A 22,596-nucleotide genomic window follows, 5' to 3' on the forward strand; every position below is an offset into this window, starting at 1 on the left:
CTGTTGTGAAAAACAGTAGGATTGGTCCTAAAACCATTAAGCATAGAATTACCATAGAATCCAGCAATTCCACTTCTGGGTATGTACCCAAAAGAAGTGAAAGCAGGGACCCCAACAGCTATTTGTACACCCATGTTCACAGTAGCGGAAACGTGGAAACAACTCATATGTCCATTTATAGACAAATGAATAAACAGAACGTGGTGTAGACGTAGAAGTGATATGATTCAGCCTTAAAAAGGAAGGAAATTCTGACACCGGCTACAACATGAATGAATCTTGAGGTCATGACGCTAAGTAAAAGAAACCAGTCACAAAAGGACAATACTGTGTGATTCCAATCATATGAGGAACCTAGAACAGTCAAATTCATAGAACGAATGGTGGTTACCAGGGGCTGGGAGACGAGGGAGATGGGGAGTTACCGCTTAATGGGTGCAGTTTCAGTTTTGCAAGATGAAGGAGCTCTGGAGGTGGATGGTGCTGATGGCTGCACGACGTGAATGCCCTTAGTGCCACTGAACTGTGCACTTAGAAATGATTAAAATAGTACATTTTATGTTATGTACATTTTACCACAATAAAAAAGAACTTATTATTTACTGAATGCTTTCTCTATGTCCAGCACTGATCTAAGTGCTTTCCTTGTTTAAAACTCATATAACCCTTCACAACAGTCTTTAAGGTAGGTCTGACATTATCTACCCCATTTTACAAACATGGAAACTAGTGACCAGAGATGTTAAGGAACAAACCTAAGCTCACACAGCTTCTAACTAGCTGGGGTAGGATTTAGACTCAAGCGGTCTGGTTCCAGAGCCTAAGCTATTTTTTTTTTTTTTTTTAACATACTGTACTACCTGCCAACAGAGATTATGTCATGTGCTATAAGAATACACGTTTCACAATAAAACACTAATTTTTAAAATGAAAGGCTGAATTTACAGCCCACAAGCAGCTAGGTCCTGGCCTTTCACCGTATTCCAACATCACTTCCCAGCACGGAGCCTGGCACTGCAGAAGTGAAGAGAAACCATCCAGGGATGATCACTGTATCATCTCTGAGGAAACTGTTCTATGACCAGAGACATGCCCAGGAAACACATACCAGAGGGTCTCCTGCTGCATGTGAAAAGGCCGGGATCACCCATGGCCCCTTTCCTGGTCCTTAGGAGGATACAGTGTGGACTCAGCCAGCCCAGGAGGCCAGGTCAGGGCCCCAATCCCAGGACGGGTAGGCTTGGGGAGGAGATGTGCAGTTCCTTGGCTTTGGAGAGAGGCAGTTACTGGGCTGTATTTAGGTTGCTTCATTATGTTATCAATTAAACCTCTCAAGCAGAAGCAGTGCCAAAGCCATGGAAACTCCAGGCCTGCAGCTGGGGAAAACACAGTGGCTGGACCACGGTATACAGAAGTTCTTATTTAGGAAGCAAAGTTAGAGCTGGCTGGCAGAGGGAAGGTGCAAACCACTCGTGGGGATTCCCTCTAGAGATCAGAATTCTCTCACTCAGAAACACATCCCAGACTGTCAGGAACCCAGGGGCCAGTGTCAGCGCTGGGCAGCCCTGGGTCACTGAAGTGGACGGAGAGCAGGAAGGGCCAGACAACAAGGATGCAAAGTGTCCTTTTGGCTCAAGTCCTGGGCGGTTGGAAGAGGGTGAGTGACCTTAGATTGATCTCGAGGCAGAATCCCCAGATCTGAATGCATCCTTTAGATGCAGGGAGGCCCAGGCCCCAGAGCAGTGAGCAGGCACCCTGCTTCCTAAACCTCCCTTCCAGGTGGAATTTAAGTTGACCCATTGCCATTGCCTTTGAAGTATTCTTTGCCTCTCAGCACCCCCCTTTTTAAATTTACTTGTCTTTGTTTATTTATTTTTGGCTGCGTTGGGTCTTCATTGCCGTACCTGGGCTTTCTCTAGTTGCAGCGAGCGGGGGCTACTCTTCGTTGCGGTGCGTGGGCTTCTCATTGCGGTGGCTTCTCATTGCGGTGGCTTCTCGTTGCGGAACACGGGCTCTAGTCAGTAGCTGTGGCTCGCAGGCTCTAGAGCGCAGGCTCAGTAGTTGTGGCTCACGGGCCCAGCCGCTCCGCGGCATGTGGGATCTTCCCAGACCAGGGCTCAAACCCGTGTCCCCTGCATTGGCAGGCGGGTTCTTAACCACTGCGCTACCAGGGAAGCCCCTCAGGGCCCTTTCTGAGGTGGGAAGGACTCTGACCTCAGCTATGCAACCTGGGTCAGATGTTCTGGGTGAGCACGGCCAAGGCTCCTCCTGGTTAGGGGGCCCTGCCCTAGTGACATTCACACCAACAGAAAGAATGAAACAGGGTTCCTTTCTCTGGTCCCAACTTTGAGGAGGGCAACTTACTTTAAGTTCCAGTTTTTAAAAAATCAGCACCTTCTTCCTTCATTACTAAATATTGGGTTGGCCAAAATGTTTGTTTGGGTTTTTCCATAGATGTTAAAGACGAAATTTTGGCCAACCCAATACAAGCTTTAAGCACATACTCATCTCCACGCACCACCCCAGCACACACCCATCTTCCTAACGCTAACTGCACCATAACTATCGCTGTCTTGAGGTGTTTGGGATCCTCAACACTTGACATAAACACATTTAAATATATATGTATGTGTATTCGTCTGCTAGAGCTGCCATAACAATATACCACAGACTGAGGGGCTTAAACAATAGAAATGTATTTTCTCACAGTTCTGGAGGCTGGAAGTCCAAGTTCAAGGTGTGGGCAGGGTCAGTTACTGCAGAGGCCTCTCTCCTTGGCTTGTAGACAGCTGCCTTCTCTCTGTGTCCTCACATCGTCTTCCATCTGTATGAGTCTGTCTTAGTCTGTTTGGGCTGCTGTAACAAAATACCACAAACTAGGTGGTTGGTATATAGCAGAAATGCATTGCTCACAGTTCTGGAGGCTGGAAGTCCAAGATCAAGATGAAGATAGATTTGGTGTCTGGTGCGGCCCACTTCCTGGTTCATAGACAGCCATTTCCCTTGTGTCCTCACATGGTAGAAGGGGTGATGGAACTCTCTGGGGTCTCTTTTATAAGGGCACTAATCCATTCATGAGGGCTCCACCCTCATGACCTAATCACCCCCAAAGACCCCACCTCCAAATACCATCTCATTGGGGGCTAGGATTTAGCATATGAATTTTGGGGGGACACAAACATTCAATCTATAGGTGTCTGAGTCCTAATCTCCTCTTCTTATAAGGACACCAGTTGTATTGGATTAGGGCCCATCCATATTTCCCAATTTTGCCTAAATTACCTCTTTAAAGGCCCTATCTCCAAATACAGTCACATTCTGAAATTTTGGGGGTTAGGGCTTCAATACATGAATTTGGAGGACGGGGGGACACAATTCAGCCCATACAGTACAGAAATGACCGAGGAGGTTCTGCTGAATACAGCGTTAGCACAAGGCCCATCAAAGATGTTTTGTTTAACTTATCGGAAATAGCTAAATTCATAGCAAGGAAGCAGAGAAACTATGTTTTGTTATCTTCATTTCCATTCTCACCACCTTTAAAGGAAATTTCAAAAACAACACCTATAGCAGTAAATCTCAGCACTCGTTAGCTATGGTTTTCTCCTAAATTTTGTTTTAATACTTCAGTTCTCTGATCCTTCCTCAAAGCAACGCAAATATCAAAAAACAACCCAACATGTTAGCATCATCCCCAGGAAACGGCAAGCCAGTAAGCAAAAGAACCCAGCCTCCCTGGGTCACTGGACTCACAACCAGAATTCCACCAAGCAGAAATAACAGGTGGCAACATTTAGTGCATTTCTTGTTTTTTGTTTTCCTTTTTCCTACCTATCAGTAACTTACGTTGCTGAGAACACGGTTCATATTGAAATCAGTCTTGCTTTTTTCTGTTACACTTGATCAGGATCCTTTCCTAACATCGTTAAAAATTATTCATCGACGTGTTGAACGGCTGCATAATACTACGTGATGTTTCATGACGTCATTTACCTATTTCTAACTGTTGGAAGCAACATTTAGGTTGTTTCCAGTCTTTCTCAATTACAAATAATGATGACAAACATCTTTGGTTTATATCCTAGCCTGTGTTTCTGAGCATTTCGTTAGGCTAGATTCCTATTAGTGAAATTACTCTATCTAATGTACATACACTTATTTTGAAGGCTTTGGAAACATAGGAAAAGAGCTGTCTTTTCAGATTCTGTGACTTCGTGGGTCAGGCCCTCCCCTGATGCTAATCCAGCATTTGGTCCTGTGTTCTTACCAAGGTATCTTTGCCCTCTGCCACCTTTCCACCCAAGCACAATTATTACTTCCAATAATTACAGGCTGCTGTGATAGGTACGAGGAATAAAAAGCACCGCAGCCGCTCGTGGGGAAAAAAAGGTGAGGAGGGGTGTAGAAATGCTTGCATTTACAAAGCACTTTTCCTCCAAAGAGCTCAAAGGTTTTCCGAGACATGGTCTCATTAATCTTCTTAGGTCTGTTATTTTTCCTTCTGATACAGATCCAAACATAAACCTTATTTGTTGGCTTGCATTTAGGCACTCACTGTGCTCCAGTTTTCTTGATGTTCCCTAAAGTGACTTTTATATTTAGGACTTCTGTTCATGCAGATGACAAAAAAGCCCCAACTGGGTCTACTCATCGCTCACCCTTAAGACCCACAGGAGGAAAAGAGGAAGGACAATTGGTCTCATCTGAAGAATGAACAGAGAAGTTCAGTAGCCCAGAGAAGTTAAGTAACCCAGCACAGGATGAAAGGGGGATTCAGGGCAGAAGCCCTAAATGACAGCTGCACACGAGGCAGGTTGCTTTCTTTCACAGTTGCTTGCTTACATCTTTTTACACAAATACATTCACAATTTCTGACTTTGTAGACATTTTGAAATGAATCGTGGTAGATGGAATATTGGCTCCCCCAAAGATGTCCACCTCCTAGCCTCAGACTCTGTGAATACATTACCTCACGTGGCAAAAGGGACAGACTTTGCAGATGTGATTAAATTAAGGATCTTGAGATAGTGAGATTATCTTGGATTATTAGCTGTAATCACAAGGATCCTTATAAGAAGGAGGCAAAACTTGGGCATCAAAGGACGCTACCAAGAGAGTGAAACGACAGGGGGAGAAAATATCTGCAAATTGTATGTCTGATAAGGGATTAATATCCAGAATACATAAAGAACTCCTACAACTCAATGACAGAAGGACAAACAGCCCAACTAAAAATGGGCAAAAGATTTAAATAGACATTTCTCCTGAGAAGATATACAATTGGCCAACGAGCACATGAAAGGATGCTCAACATCATTAGTCATTAAAGAAATCAAAACTACAACAAGAAACCACCTCACTTGCATGAAGATAACTATAATCATAAAGACAGACAATAACAAATGTTGGTGAAGATGTGGAGAAATTGGAACCCATGCACATTGATGGTGGGAATGTAAAATGGTGCAGTTACCATGGAAAACAGTTTGGTAGTTCCCCAAAAATCTAAACGTAGCATTTTCATATAATCCCACAATTCTGCTCTTAGGTATACAACTGAAAGAAGTGAAAACAGGAACTTAAACACACGCCAATGTTCACTGCAGCATTATTCACAATATGGAAAAAATGGAAATAAGCCAAGTGTCCATCAACTGATGAACAGATAAACACAATGTGGTGTATGCATTCAATGCGATATCATTCAGCCACAAAAGGAATGAAGTTCTAAAATATCCTACAACATGGGTGAATATCGAAAACATTACGTTAAGTGAGAAGAACAAATACAAAAGGATAAACACTGCATGACTCCATTTACATGAAATATGTAGAATAGGCAACTCGTAGAAACAGCAAATGGACTCCAGCCGGCAGGAGGGAATGGGGAGTTATTGCTTAACATGTAAAGGGTTTCTGCTTGGGCGAGGAAGGTTTTGGAAATAGTGGGGCTGTTGTACTACATTGTGGTTGTAATTAATGCCACTGAGTTGTACACTTAAAAAAAGGGTTAATGCCGAATTTTATGTCATATATATTTTACAACAATAAAAATAAAGAGGGAGGCAAGAGGGTCAAGGTCAGAGAAAAGAGACGCAAGGACGTAAGCAGAGATTGGAGTGACGTGCTTTGAAGACAAAGGAGTAGGGCCGTGGGCCAAGGAATGACGGCAGCCTCCAGAAAAAGGTAAGAAAACAGATTCTCTCTGGAGCTTCCAACATCTTGATTTCAGCCTTCTAAAACCCTTACGGGACTTCTGACCTCCAGAATAGTAAAATAATAAATTGTGTTGCTTTAAGCCACTAGGTTTGTGGTAATTTGTTACAGCAGCAATAGGAGACTAATCACGGATGTAAAACCTTATTATAGTTCACTCACATGATACATGGATTCAGTTTAGTTGATCCACGTGACGTTTAAAGTTCCACACCAAAGCACCCTACAGTTTGAGTACAAGAGCTGATGAACTGGCCTGAAGGGCCCACTGAGTTTAACCAACGTGTGACAGATCAGACTGGGATTCTTCGAGTGACCCGGGCTGTCAGACAGTGGTCCCCGTTCCTGAAAAGATAAGCTGTGGAATGGATTCAATTAACGACATCCCAAAGAAAAATATTTCTACAAAAACAATCCTGAAAATTCACGCATATGTGAATTGTGTGATTTATGAAAATTAGAGCTGTGTGACCCAAGCGGGACTGAATTTAGAGACCACATTGTGTGTTCACTGCTCCCACGTCTTCTTGCCCCTTCTTCACACTCCTGTAGCACCCGGCCTGGCCTCTTATCACGCTGTTCCCTTGAGGGCTGCGACCAGGTCTTCTTAAGCTTGGCGCCGAGAGCACAGAATTTACATTTTCATCCTTATCTCTAATTATGGAATGAAAAGCTTTCTTTTTGATAAACCACTAGGAGGGGAGATGAAGTTCTGGAGAGTATCTGAAAAGATCAGGAAAAACCAGCGTGTCCCAAGGACATCTACATCCTAGTAAGAGACACCTAGAGATATAATAGGATTAACTTCACAGCACCTACAGAATGGTCATACCCAGCCCTGCATCTCTCCACCCTCTCTCCTAACACCAGCATCTTGATTCCTAGGCATATCCTGGTGGTTTTTCTCTAAAAACACCAGCCTACAGTTGGTTCAATCCCTAAGATTCTCTGCTGAATTCCCAAGCTGCTTCTTATCAATTTATCACCCTTACATGACTTTGCTCCATGAACTTGATAATGGCTAATCAAGTCTCAAGCAGGTGCAGCCGGCTCCATCACCTGAGCTCCAAGCCAGGGGCTGTGGATGTCCTTCACGTGGTGGCACTGGGTGGGTACAAAGGCTCTGCTGGCGGGGGTGTCACAGCCAGAGTTATGGACTCAACCATCGTCCCCAGGGACCTGTGGCCCATGGTGGAGGTAGTGGGTTTCTGTCAGTCGTGGCGGTGCCCTTTAACTGCAGTGATGGACACAGAACCAAGGACGAGGGGCAACCAGGTGGGACGGCAGATGCCCAGGGCTGCATTTAGCGCTCTGCCAACTCACTTCTTCCCAAGAGTGACCTGATCAGTGTTTGGTTTCTCGCACTTTGCTTACAGGCGGAGGTAAATAAAGAAATGCCGGTAAATCCACCTGCCCTTTCTTTCTTCCTGTTCTCCCCAGGAAAATCACAAGTCATACACAGTGGATCAGTAAACAACAAAGACCTTTGTCAAAAAAGAGCAAGGGAGAAAGTGAACAGAAGTCTGATAATCTGTCACTGCCACTTAACAGAACATTTCTCCAAATCGCTTTTATTTCTTTCTAATTACAGAAGGAATGCATGTTTATTGTAAACAACTTGGAAAATAGAGAAAAACACGAAGAAAAAAGGCAATAATCTTAGCATCTTGAGATACCACTGTCCCTGCGCTAACACCCTCTATACTCCTACTCTGCCTTAATTTGGTTCAGAGTCCCGTTACATTATTATTACTGTTACTGTTGCTGTGGTTGTTGCTTGTTGCCTCAGTAGAACATGAAGCCCATGAAGGCAGGGAATCTGCATCCCTGTGCACCAAGGACAGCGCTCAATAAATATTTGTTAAATGAGAAAAGTCGAAAAGACACGCGCATCCCCACGTTCGCAGCAGCTCTATTTACAATAACCAGGACGTGGAAGCGACCTAAGTGTCCACCGACAGATGAATGGATAAAGAAGATGTGGTACATGGGACTTCCCTCACAGTCCAATGGTAAAGAATCTGCCTTCTAATGCAGGGGACGTGGGTTCGATCCCCGGTCAGGGAACTAAGATCCCACGTGCCACGGGGCAACTAAGCCCGTGCGCCACAACTACTGAGCCCACCTCAACTAGAGAAGAGAAAACCCACGTGCCACAACCAGAGAGAGGCCCGCAGGCCACAATGAGAGAAGCCCAAGTGCCGCAACGAAGAGCCCATGCGCCACAACGAAAAAATCCCTCATGCCTCAAGGAAGATCCTGTGTGCCTGCAACTAAGACCCAACACAGCCAAAATTAATTAATTGATTTAAAAAAAGAACCATGTTTATTAAAAAAAAAAGAAGATGTGGTACATATATACAATGGAATGTTACTCAGCCATAAAAAAGAACGAAAAAATGCCATTTGCAACAACATGCATGGACCTAGAGATTGTCACACTAAGTGAAGTAAGTCAGACAGAGAAAGACAAATACCATATGATATCACTTATATGTAGAATCTAAAAAAATGGTACAAATGAACTTATTTATAAAACAGAAATGGACTCACAGATGTAGAAAACAAACATGGTTACTGGGGGGAAAGAGGGGGAGAGATAAATTGGGAGATTGAGATTGACATATACACACTATGATATATGAAATAGATAACTAATAAGGACCTACCGTATAGCACAGGGAGCTCTACTCAATACTCTGTAATGGCCTATATGGGAAAAGAATCTTAAAAAGAATTGATGTATGTATATGTATAACTGATTCACCTTGCTGTATGGCAGAAACTAACACAACATTGTAAATCAACTATATGCCAATAAAATTAATTTTAAAAAAAAACAACAAAAAAAGAAAAACAAATCAGCTTTTAATCTTTTTTTCTAAAACACCTATATACATAAATTATGTTTATAAAGCATTATTTTTGTTAATTTTAAAAACCATTCTATTACCAAGAGCCCCAAGGAGAATATCTGCAATACTCATGGTCTGAAAAGTAGAGCCCGGATGGACTCACCTACACATTCCTTCCTCTCGGGGGAGTTTCAGAGCAGCAGCTCTGGGGAGCGGGCCTTGGAGAACGGATGACGTCACTGTTCCAGCCAGGGCTGACGGCCTTTGAAAGGTGCACTCAGCTCATGTGCTTTGCCCCTTAGCTTCATGCAGCTGCTGGTGTGCACACGGATACACTTGAACAGGTGATCGGGTTGCCCAGGAGGTAAGGTTGAGCAGGCTGGACGCAATGGAAGGTCAAGGGCGTGAGGGCATCAAGGAGCAAGTGCAAAATTAAGGCATCTGAACAGGTGGTTACTGGACTCTCCAGCTCCCTCTATTTCTCATCCTCAGATCTGCTTTGCCTTAAAACGTCTGAGAGCATCTGAAGTGACCTATTTCAACACACCTTCGCTTTACGTCAACGTCTTCCTGACTCTCCACCTATTCTTCTCTTCTCAGGAGCAAACATCCTCCTTCCTTCCCCTGGTTCCTCCTTCCTTGTACTTGTGACCTTAATGATGTCCCCGGCCCCCACAGCATCGCTAGGATTCTGCTCCATGGTTGTCTCCTCTCTCTACTCTTACCTTCAGTTTTTCCAGATACATTCATTCCTTCCTCTCTTTTTATGACTGTTCTCGAACTACCCAGTCCCCCAAATAATCCTCCTTCCCACTCATGCTACCCATCTCGTCTCTTCCCTCATCTTCATATCGATCTGATTGAAAGAGAAGTTTACACCTGTTGTAAATATCTCCCCCCACTCACTCTTTCCTTAACTTCCTGTAATGTGGTTTCTACCTTGATTCCAGGACCGTCAGTGACCTTCCACCTGCTCTGTCTGAAAGCCTTCACTCACCTCAGCCTCTCTGTAGCATCTTACGCTGTCAACTATCATTGTCACCTGTACGACTGGCAAGCGTGGTCTCCTTCAAATTCCATGCTCACCTCTCTATGCACCCTCCTGATACAGCCTACACACTGATGACAAATTAATTTTTCTAAGGCATAATCTTTCTAAGGTGTTGTCTAAGATTAATTTCTTTCTATGGCTAAACCAGTAAATTAGAAAAAGTACTAAATATACTGGGTTAGGACTTGAGCAAGTCATTTAATAAGCCTCTCATCCTTGGACAGAAGGTTGAGTGATGTGGATATAACCCAGAAGCATTTTAGCAGAAGACCTCACATCGATGCAAACAGAGCTGGTCCAGAGTGAAAGCTCAATGATGGAGCTCTACCCACCGTCAACTGTGGTGCAGTGGGCATGGCCACTTCCACTGTCAAGAGTGGTGACTCTGAAGCCAGTAAGTGCTAAGCAATGTCCTGCAAAGTGACTGTAATTTGTTGCCTCACTTATCCTGCTCCTTCTAAGTTTACCTTTAGTGTAGGGATGGCCAAGGCGAGGCATTGTGGAGCCATAATCCTGGTTTATCATGTCTTTAGACCCGAACCAACACCGGGATACCAGTAATACCCAAGAAGGTCTCCAGCACCCAGGCCTCTTCACCAGCTCTCATTCTCCTAACTCAGTCCTTTCCTGTCCAGGATCTCGTCCTCTGTCTGCTCAAGAGTATCCTCTCAAAACCCTCCTGTCCTTCTCCCAAGGTGCATCCACTAGACACAGGCTTCCTTGGGACCAGATTCATGTTTACTTATCATTTTAATATCATTAGCATGAGGAAGTGCCCTCTCTTCCATTCTGTCCACCTGCATCTTGGCTGTCTCACTGTCTTCGAGACCAAAATGTCATCATGGCAGCCACCTTCGTTCTCCTAGCTGTTTCTGCACTATTTCTGCAGGCTGGTAACAGACCTTAACTTCACTTAACGCATTGTTTCCACTAACCAACCCCCAAACTCCCCTTCTCCAAAGCAATACATTTCTCCTACTCAATACTCTCCAACAAGACCATTAAGGACTTTTAGTGCAGGTAAAACTGGTCTATTTTGGCAAAGGGTATCCATTCGAATGTAAATGAGCAAGGAATAGGAAATCTATGACTGATCTAAAAATTATCAAAGTCAGACCTGCATCCATCATTAGAGGGAATACACCTGGGGACGGCAGTTTTTTTGTTTTTTAAAGGAAGCTGTTTGTTTGGGTTTTTTTAAGTCTTTACTGAATTTGTTACCATATTGCTTCTGTTCTATGTTTTGGTTTTTTGGCCCTGAGGCATGTGGGATCTTAGCTCCCTGACCAGGGATCGAACCCACAGCCCCTGCATTGGAAGGTGAAGTCTTAACCACTGGACCGCCAGGGAAGTCCTGGGACAGCAGTTTTAACCTCTCTTAATCACGTGGAATTTATGCCCAAATGGACTTACGAACAGCTTGTTTGTAAGCAGAGGCACGTTGGTATGTTCAGTGGATTAATAACTTGTCGAACAACTTTAACAAAAGATATGGGTTGGTAGACCCATGTCAATCTCTTTTCTTTTTTAAAAAACTTATAATTTTAAAAAAATTGAGGTATAGTTGATTTACAATATGATGTCAGTTTTAGGTGTACAACACAGAGATTCAAAAATGTTATAGCTTACACGCCATTTACAGTTCTTATAAAGTATTGGCTATATTCCCTGTGCTGTATAATATATCCTGTGGCTTATTTATTCTATACATAGTAGTTTGTACCTCTTAATCCCCTACACCTATCGTGACCCCCTCCATCCCTGTACCCACTGATAACCACTAGTCTGCATAGTCTGTAACCACTATGTCTGTGAATGTTTCATTTTTTTTATATTCACTAGCTTGTTTTATTGTTTAGATTCCACATATAAGTAATAACATACAGTATTTGTCTTTCTCTGACATTTCACTATGGATAATATTTTCTATGACCGTCCACATTGCAGCAAATAGCAGAATTTCATTCTTTTTATGGCTGAGTAGTATTCCATCGTGTGTGAGTACCATATCTTCTTTATCCATTCATCTGTTGATAGACACTTAGGTTGCTTCCATATCTTGGCAATTACAATCCATGTCAATTTAAAATGAGGTCTCTACTGCTTGATCAGTCTTCATTTCTGCCCTGTTCATGCCTTTCCAATTTGTGAAGGGATAAGAAAATCAGTGCTGAAGAATACTTTTAAGAATAAGGGTTCTCATACTAATATAAAATGAACATGTGTCCATTAATTAACTCATTAACTAACCATGAAGGCAGTAAAACATACAACTGGCTCCAAGGGGAATCCAAAGAACGGACAAGGATAGAAGCAATCAGAAATGTTGAAATAAATTTGCTAATCGATGCAAGACTCACAGCCTCTTTCACGGGGTGGAAATCAACTGCATGCCCACCAGAGAAAATTCATTTTTCTCTTTCTGGACAAGAATGTTTTGCATCACTACTATGTGTTTTCTACAATTTATATTTGCAAAACAGTTCTGTGAAAAACAATGAAAGGCACAGACCCCCGTAAAACCAGACAACCCAGAAGAATCTGCTAGATGATACCCAGCAATCCACTGAATGGAAACTCAGCAATCTTTTTGCCCATTTCAAGGCCTTTCACAATTTTTCCTGACAATAAGAGGAAACAATCATAAAGCAATCTGAGGTCTTTTGCAGGGACCAAGTACAAGGAGAGAATAGAAAAGGTTATAGCTTAGCAGTAGTGCCTTCGGGAATGGCTTAGGAGTCGAAATCAGTAGTATGTTCACCAGTACAGTGTGATGAGTGCCAGTATTATATTCGGTGTGACTCCCAAAAAAATCTTAAATTATTTTTCCACTTCAGGCATCTTCTGTAGAATGAGAGAAGGGAAGGGTCTGCCCTGGTCAGCTGTGATCAGACAACTGGGTTCCATGTACCACATCTATTTATTTGTTTGTTTGTTTGGCTGTGTTGGGTCTTCGTTGCTGCGCGCGGGCTTTCTCTAGTTGCGGTGAGCGGAGGCTACTCTTCATTGCGGTGAGCAGGCTTCTCATTGCTGTGGCTTCTCTTGTTGCGGAGCACGGGCTCTAGGTGCGCGGGCTTCAGTAGTTGCGGCTTGCAGGCTCCAGAACGCAGGCTCAATAGTTGTGTCACATGGGCTCAGTAGTTGTGGCTCGCGGGCTTAGTTGCTCTGAGGCATGTGGGATCTTCCCGGACCAGAGCTTGAACCCGTGTCCCCTGCATTGGCAGGCGGATTCTTAACCACAGAGCCACCAGGGAAGTCCTATGTACCACATTTTATAAGAACTGGAGACAGTCAGGCAGGTAAAGGAACGTGGAGTGGTGGAGGAAACCAAGAATATTCGGTCTAGAGAAGAAAAAGCTCAAATAGGAATGGGATAACTGTCTTCAAAGTCTTACAGGACAAATGTGGAAGAAGGCTTAAGGAAAACATTCCTAAATTATAACCCAATGTACGGTGATGTTGACAACAGCAGTCAAGATTTATTGAGCTTTACTCTCTGGCAAATCCTGAGCTAAGCATTTTACAAGTGTCATCTCATTAAACCCTCACAACAAGGAGAATCTAGTGGCCAAGTCTAGACTTGACAGTCAGAGATGTCAAGCTTTGGATGGAACCAAAGGTCTTTAAGTCCCTTTGGGCCCAGAGATCACACGGTTCTGTGTCCCTCTGCTGCTCAAAGACCTCCAATGGATCCCTACTGGCTACTATGTTAGGTACACATTTCTCAGCCTGCCAATAAAGGCTCTTCACGGGATGGCCCAAATCACTCTCTCTGGGTTTGTCACCTGAAAACTAACACCCAAAAAAGTACCAAATCCAGCCGTGCAAGGTTCTCAACCAACCCTTCTTCAGCTTGACCACCTCTCCACATTCTATCCATGCTTTTCCATCTCCGATGTTACCTCCTTCTCAAAGTCGTTCTAGTACCTTCTTTCCCTCCTCTTCCACCCTCCTCCTCTCTCCAGTAGCATTTTGCACTCCTTCTGCCACATGCTGGCCGCTGTCATAGTTAATAAGTCCTTGTTTAATCTCTTCTACCAGCTTACAAACTCCTTGAGGGGAGGGCTGTTGGCCAGATGTGTTGAGTGGCCAGAGAAGGAAGGTGGGACTTTGATGGGGAAGAAGCTTGAGGAAACTTCCAAGGCAATAGGAAGAATCCCAGGTCCTTCACCAGGGGAGCAGTTTCTGGAATGCCTTCGTCACTTGTGCTCCTCTGAGCTATTCTCTTTTTTCTCACCTCTAAACAGAAGGGAGGATGGAGCTCTCTTTTTTTCTGGAGGCAGCCTGGCTTACCCGCAGAGGATGGCATTCCCTGTGAGACGACAGGGCAGTGGGGGCTTCCTCCCTTCAGTACCCAGACCCCGACAGCAAGTCAACAAGCGTTTGATAAATGACTTATTTATTTATTGTAGTTGGCGTCAAGACTGGACAAGTACGTTTGGGTCCAGGTTATAGAAGGCCTTGAACATCAAGACAAGGGGAGCGCCTACGGATCCTTGACCCGGAAAGTGACTTCCTTACATGATTTTCTCTAGTTGTCTTGTATGTATTGATATTTTTTTTCAAAAGTGTTCTGCAAATATGAATTATCAGGTCCAACAGGACAGTAGGAGGAGCCAGTACGAATAACCAGCAGGAATGGTCCACAGGGGCTAAGGGCCCTTCCAAGACACATATAAGTACAAATTCCATGTGAATATTTTTACCTGGGCTGTTCCCTCCAAATATTTTTAACAGGGCCCAAACCCATTGTAGAGCACCTGTAAATTGTTTGTATAACATTAAAAGATATATTTATTGTCACTTATTTGATGAAGGCATTGAAACAATATAAATCCAACTTTGTGCTCTTGTATGTATTTTTTTAAGATTTTGTTTTTGATGTGGACTATTTTTAAAGTCTTTATTGAATTTGTTACAATATTGCTTCTGTTTTTTTCTTTTTTATAAATTTTATTTACTTATTTATTTTTGGCTGTGTTGGGTCTTCGTTGCTGTGTGCGGGCTTTCTCTAGTTGCGGTGAGCAGGGGCTACTACTCTTTGTTGCAGTGCGTGGGCTTCTCATTGTGGTGTCTTCTCTTGTTGTAGAGCTCAGGCTCTAGGTGGGTGGGCTTCAGTAGTTATGGCACATGGGCTCAGTAGTTGCGGTTCATGGCCTCCAGAGCACAGGCTCAGTAGTTGTGGCACACGGGCCTAGTTGCTCCACAGCATGTGGGAATCTTCCCGGACCAGGGCTTGAACCCGTGTCCTGTGCATTGGCAGGCGGATTCTTAACCACTGCACCACCAGGGAGGCCCTTGCTTCTGTTTCATGTTTTGGTTTTTTGGCCACGAGGCGTGCAGGATCTTAGCCCCGCAATCAGGGATCCAACCCGCACCCCCTTCACTGGAAGGTGAAGTCTCAACCACTGGACCTCCAGGGAAGTTCCGTTCTTGTACGTATTTTTTTAGAAATATGCTCATACAATCTTTTTTTGACCTCTCATTCACCCACGTCTTGCTCTAGCTGCTCGAAAACGTTATCACAGACATTTGATAGTTTTGTGTTTCCTCTGCTTTTTGTCATCCCCCACCTAGACCTAGAATACGCTTCGCCCCTCCTCCACAGACACAGAAATGTCCTTTGCCAATTTCCCTCTCCCCCAAATTCGTAAAAGCCTCTTGACATGTCTGCTTTTCTCTTGAGGATTTTCCCTCTCTTCTCCCTTAGCTGTTCCACTGCTCTGTTTCAACGAACTGTGATTTACCTGGGTCTGGGGCTCTCTGGTTCCTATTACGGAGGTCCGACTCTTTTCCTGTGGGAGGCTGCAGAGAAAGTGAACAGCCCAGTAAGCCATCAGGAATTTCTCGCTGATCAGTGGGTTGCCTGCACTTCGTACGTCTTTTTTCCAGAACTACGGAGCAGCCACCTCCCCACCCAGGAGCTGGGCGGTCTCCTAGGACTCTGGCCATCCTGCCCAGTGGAAATAACGTGAGGATGGTGTTCTGAGCTGCCACTTCATAGTCAACCTTCAAAACAACCCTCTCACGTGGGTTACTACCTCGATACCACTGATAGAGATGCAATGTGGAGAAACTGAATAATATCTCCAAAGTTCCAGAGCTAGGGAGTGACAGAGCCAGGATTCAAATGCAGCCTTCCTGACCCAACATGTGTACCCTCCCCGCAAACTTCATGGTTTGCACTGGGTTTAGAAGACTTACATTTTCTTTAACATGCTGCCCTAACACAAATTTCAAAAAGTAAAAACAAATCGCTCCATTAAAAAATTCACATCTCCCATTTGTGGCAACATGGACGGACCTAGAGATTATCATACTAAGTGAAGTAAGCCAGACAGAGAAAGACAAATATATTATGATATCGCTTATATGTGGAATTCAAAAAAATGATACAAATGAACTCATATACAAAACAGAAATAGACCCACAGTCATAGAAAGCAAACGTATGGTTACCATAAGGGGAAAGGACGGGGAGGGATAAATTAGGAGTTTGGGATCAACATATACACACTATTATATATAAAATAGATAACCAACAAGTGTATATAGCAGAAGTGTGTACAGCACAGGGAACTGTACTCAGTATTTTGTAATAACGACAAGGGAAAAGAGTCTGAAAAAGAGCATACGTATATTATTGAATATGTATATAACTGAATCACTTTGCTGTACACCTGAAACTAACATGACATTGTAAATCAATTATACCTCAGTAAAAAAGTAAAATAAAATAAATTCGCACCTGAACACTCTCGCACGATAATACTGACCCTCTTGTAAACGTATTTGCTTCGTCACCTGTACAAACATTCCTCATCAAAACTGCCCTTTGTCTGCTTCTCATTGTGAAATGCAGCAACTATATAAAACAAAGGATCAATAAACATGGATTAATTGCTTAGGGGATGCATTTGCCATATTTCCTATAGTTTTCTCTTCTTTTTCCGGATTGTCTCCCTGTTTCTGTTTCTAGAGGTTTCCTTTTTAAAAAAAAAATTGCCAAGATTTTAATGAACCCATTCACATTCTTTCCCTGCGTCTTAACAGCTTCACCATCCTGGTCTCCCGTCTTTGGACCCTGGATAAACCCACAACACGCTCACACATTGGAAAGCACAGCCCCTTCCCTTATACCACTGTCAAGTTTACAGCACCCTCAAGTTTTGATCAATTGAAGGGAGATGCATTTATGTCCTTCCCTGTTCTGTTCCCTGCGGTGACCTTCCACCTAGAACATAAATTCATTGTTTTCTTTTTTAAAATTTTCTCAAAGGGGTGCCAAGAAGTATGAAAAAATCATTTTAATTACTCAAACAAATTAGTAGACAATTTAAAAGGTGTAAGGGACTTTCCTGGTGGTGCAGTGGTTAAGAATCCACCTGCCAATGCAGGGGTCCCAGGTTCGAGCCCTGGTCCGGGAAGATCCCACATGCCGCGGAGAAACTAAGCCCGTGCGCCACAACTACTGAGCGTGCGCTCTAGAGCCCGCGAGCCACAACTACTGAGCCTTCGTGCTGCAACTACTGAAGCCCATGAGCCTAGAGCCCGTGCTCTGCAACAAGAGAAGCCACCAACTGCAATGAGAAACCTGCGCACCGCTATGCAGAGTAGCCCCTGCTCGCTGCAACTAGAGAAAGCCCGCGCACAGCAATGAAGACCCAACACAGCCAAAAATACATAAATTTTAAAAATAAATAAATAAAAATAAAAGGTGTAAAAGGGTATACGTCCTTGTCCCCGTCCTTTGGTTTCCTACACACGGGCTACCACTCTCACCAGTTGGTTGCCATTTCAAACAAGAAAGATCTGTGCTAATAGTTTCCTGCTCCCTGTGGCTTTAAGCTGCTTCAAAGAAAATTCACCCATTCAGTTCAGCCTACTTGAATCACTACTCCACCTTCAGTCTCGACTTAAATGGCACCTCCTCCTGGAAGCCTCCTGTCCCTCCCAAGCCTGTGACATTAAAGCACTTACCCCATCGGCCATCAAGCTTACCAAGCAGGATGGAAATTGCCTGTTTCTTACCTCGGGGCAGGACCAGCACAGCACCCGGCACACAGATGTATTCAGGAAATATTTGCTTAATTAATGCAGTATCTGAATACCAATGTATATTCCAAACTATGCATGAAGTCCAGGGAATGCAAAGGCAAATAAACCAAGGTATATACCATGGCATCTTCATATAGTTTACCAAGAAAAAAAAAAACAGAAGCAGCAAGAGAAAGATCCACTTTCATTAATCTTACTTTCAATCCAGGTTCATTTAGTAGCAGTATTTCTCATTTGTATCCCCTGTTCTTCCTCTTACTGTTACTAAGTGTTCTGCAGTCACCCTTTATTGCCAAAATGAGTCCTAGGAACCCCATTAGTTTGTGTTGGCCAAAGCATCAAAGGCTGAACATTTCACCTTGCCTTGCTTGCCACTTTTCCTTTCTCCAAAGTGGCATCTGATTGACTCTCCAGCGCCAGCTATTGAGAATACTGGCAGGCAATGCGCTGGGGAGAGGGTACCACTTATTTTTATGACTTCAATCGAAAAGTTACATACAGTTTACAAATATACAGTCACCCACCCCCCCCGGTATCAGCGGGAGACCAGTCACCCCCCCCACCCTGGTATCAGCGGGAGACTGGTTCCAGGACCTCCGCAGATACCAAAATCCGAGGATGCTCAACTCCCTGATATAAAATGATAGCACAGTATTTGCCTATAACCTACCATACGATCCTTTGTATACTTTAAACCATCCCTGGATTACTTATAATACTTAATACAATGTAAATTTTATGTAAATAGTTGCCAGTGCCCGGCAAATTCAAGTTTGGCTTTTCAGAACTTTCTTTTTTTTTTTTCCCCGAGTATTTTCAATCCACGATTGGTTGACTCCACAACCCGTGGGTACAGAGGGCCCACTGCAGTCTCGAAATATACTCAGAGGCAGTATGTGTTGCTACCCTGGAGAGTCAGAGCAGAAAAGTGGTATTTAAGGCTCAGCAGATCCGTCCAGGTCTTCTGCCAGCCTCCAGACCCAGCTCAGGATGGCAACAGCTCTGAGCTTCTGCTGTGTGACAGGACAGCGTCTCTGAGTCATCATCGTGGGGTTTGTGACATGTTAACTAAGCTAACAAATGCAAATGTCCAAGACAATATGTGACTTGTCCTGAAGGTTCAGTATTGCTAAGAGAGGAGAAGCAATTCCTGCATGATGATGACATCTTTGATACTTACCATTTTAAAATTATTTTCAAATGTAAAGCTATCTTACTACAAAATCCTACTTAAGTGAAATGGAGCATATGCTCTGTGCATCAGCCTTGGGCAAATCACCTTATCTCAACGGTATTTTTCTCCTGTCAGAAATGATGAGTTTGGGCTAAAAAGATTAGACTCTCAAGAGACAAAACAACCAAACGCGATGGGTGAAACTTAATTGGATTCTTCTTTAAAAAAACAAAAAAACGAGAGCTTAATTATTGTTGGCATTGCTGATATTTAAATATGACTGCCTATTAGATATTATGGAATTATTATTTGTTTTCTTAGGTGTGAATTTTAAAAAAAGTTTTGGTGTGAGAGTTTTCGTGGGCAGGTAAGAGTATGTTCTTACTAACAGGAAATGCATAGTGAAGTATCATGATGTCTGCAAATGTTTAGGAAAAAGAATATTCAAGTTTGTGTACAGAAAGAGACTGAAAGGAAGAAATAGAGAAAAGATACCATTTTCACAAAATGATTTTTGAATTCCCTTTTTGCAGTCATTTCAAATTGCCAAGAGTACATCAAAACCCTATGACCAAATATATTGAAAATCATTTTTTTAAACCAACAGCCTAGCCAAACAAGAACACATTCTTTATGCTCTAATTTTGGTCTTTAAAAATCTAAATATTCTGTCCCATCTACATCATTTTAACAAAGTTTCTAAACTTCTGAGTGCACTAAAAATTATAACTTTTCAAGGGACCATCCTACACTGGTGGGAATGTAAATTGGCGCAGCCACTATGGAGAACATTATGGAGGTTCCTCAAAAAACTAAAATTAGAGCTACCAGGGACTTCCATGGTGGTCCAGTGGTTAAGACTCTGTGCTCCCGATGCAGGGGGCTTGGGTTCAATCCCTGGTCAGAGAACTAGATCCCACATGCATGCTGCAACCAAGAGCCCGAATGCTGCAACTAAAAGAGCCCACATGCCACAATGAAGATCCTGCATGTTGCAACTAAGACCTGGCACAGCCAAGTAAATAAAAAATAGAGCTACCATGTGATCCAGCAATCTCACTCCTGGGCGCATATCCGGAGAAAACCATAATTTGAAAAGATACATGCACCCCAATGTTCATAGCAGCACTATTCACAATAGCCAAGACGTGGAAACAACCTAAATGTCCATCTACAGATGAATGGATAAAGAAGATGGGGTGTATATATACACACACACAACGGACAATCACTCAGCCATAAAAAAGAATGAAATGATGCCATTTGCTTGGATGGACTTAAAGATTATCATACTAAGTGAAGTAAGTCAGAAAGAGAAAGACAAATACCATATGATACCACTTATATGTGGAATCTAAAATATGACACAACTGAACTTATCTACGAAACAGAAACAGACTCACAGACATAGAGGACAGTCTTGTGGTCGCCAAGGGGGAGAGGGTGCGGTGGAGGGATGGATTGGGAGTTTGGGGTTAGCAGATGCAAACTATTACATAGAGAATGGATAGACAACAAGGTCCTACTGTATAGCACAGGGAACTCTAGTCAATATCCTGTGATAAAACATAATGGAAAAGAGTATGAAAAAGAATATATATGTATAACTGAATCACTTTGCTATACAGCAGAAATTAATACAACATTGTAACTCAACTATACTTGAAAAAAATAAATTTTAAAAAATTATAACTTTTGAAAATTCTGTTCATTAGATTTTTTAAAAATTTATTTATTTTTATATTTGGCTGCGTTGGGTCTTCGTTGCTGCAACCGCAATTATTACCTCTACATCTGTTTCATTATCTTCTATCATCCTCCATTCCCTGGAAAGGTGGAACCCTGGACATCCCCACTGATGCCCCACTCCTCTGTCTTCCTTTGTTACAAGCAGCCCTCTGAGTGCTTTTTCAAATCTGGCATGGTTTTATTTAAAATAGAAAAACTTGGGCTTCCCTGGTTGCACAGTGGTTAAGAATCCACCTGCCATTGCAGGGGACACGGGTTCGAGCCCTGGTCCGGGAAGATGCCACATGCCACGGAGCAACTAAGCCCGTGCGCCACAACTACTGAGCCTGTGCTCTAGAGCCCGCGAGCCACAACTACTGAGCCTGAAGGCCACAACTACTGAGCCCACGTGCCACAACAACTGTGCCCGCGTGCCACAACTACTGAGCCCACGAGCCACAACTACTGAGCCCGAGTGCCACAACTACTGAGCCCGTGCGCCTTGAGCCCATGCTCCGCAACAAGAGAAGCCACTGTAATGAGAAGCCCACGCACCTCAACGAAGAGTAGGCCCTGCTTGCCACAACTAGAGAAAGCCTGCATGCAGCAACAAAGACCCAATGCAGCCAAAAATAAATAACTAAATTAAAACAATGAAATAGAAAAACTTAAACTTTTTTAAAAGATTGAAATGCCAAGGCAGTAGGAATTTCCTCTCCAAGAATGTAAAAACGGAGCCAGCCAAGAATCAGTCCTCCACCGTCAGATCTAGTCCGGTCTTTCGGGGGGAGTTTACTTGGTCCATTAGGTGCTCTGCGAGAAGAAAGCCGGCCCGCCTGCATCAGTGCACTTAGACTCCCATCCACACACGGTGGAGTTCACCCAAGTGACTGCTCCTCTCCCCTCCCCCACCTCCTCTGTCCCCACCCCGCCAGCCACTCCCAGAGCTTCCTGTCATTTCACCTTTTCTCTGGTTCACAGAACCCTTGAATGATAATCCTCTTTTATTTTCCTGAACTTCTGAACTCTTCTTGCTTGCGTCTTTTACCTCCGGTCTTTGGCAGTCAGCCTCGGATTCCTTTATCTGCCCTTGGCCTGGCTTATTCTTTTTGCCCATGGAGAATAAGAAGGACTGGTTTCCACCGTCGTTTCTCGCTTTTGACCACAATGCCAGGCCATACTGCATTTTTTGTTTCCCCTGTTCTCTCCTTTGTTTTAGTTGACCTAACTTTTCCTTTCATGTCTGGACTCAGAACCCAGTGATCTTTTTTCCTTTTTCTCTGCTCTCTGGTCTCCACTGTGGGAGCTACCTCGATGTGCTTCCCCTACCCACCTCTTTCATTCTGATTCTGGGCAAACTGAATCGTCCATCAGTCCCACATGTACCACCTCGTCGTGGAAGGAGTTCCCTGCAGTCTGCACACCTGAGCTGGTCAGTTTCAGGAGTCCTGTGTTCAAGGGCTCCTCCAACCTGTGTCTGCAGGTTTACTGCCCGGGTTCTTCATAATCATATAA

This window comes from Neophocaena asiaeorientalis, unplaced genomic scaffold (assembly GCF_003031525.2).
Source record: "Neophocaena asiaeorientalis asiaeorientalis breed wild unplaced genomic scaffold, Neophocaena_asiaeorientalis_V1.1 scaffold889, whole genome shotgun sequence".
Taxonomy (NCBI): Eukaryota; Metazoa; Chordata; class Mammalia; order Artiodactyla; family Phocoenidae; genus Neophocaena; species Neophocaena asiaeorientalis.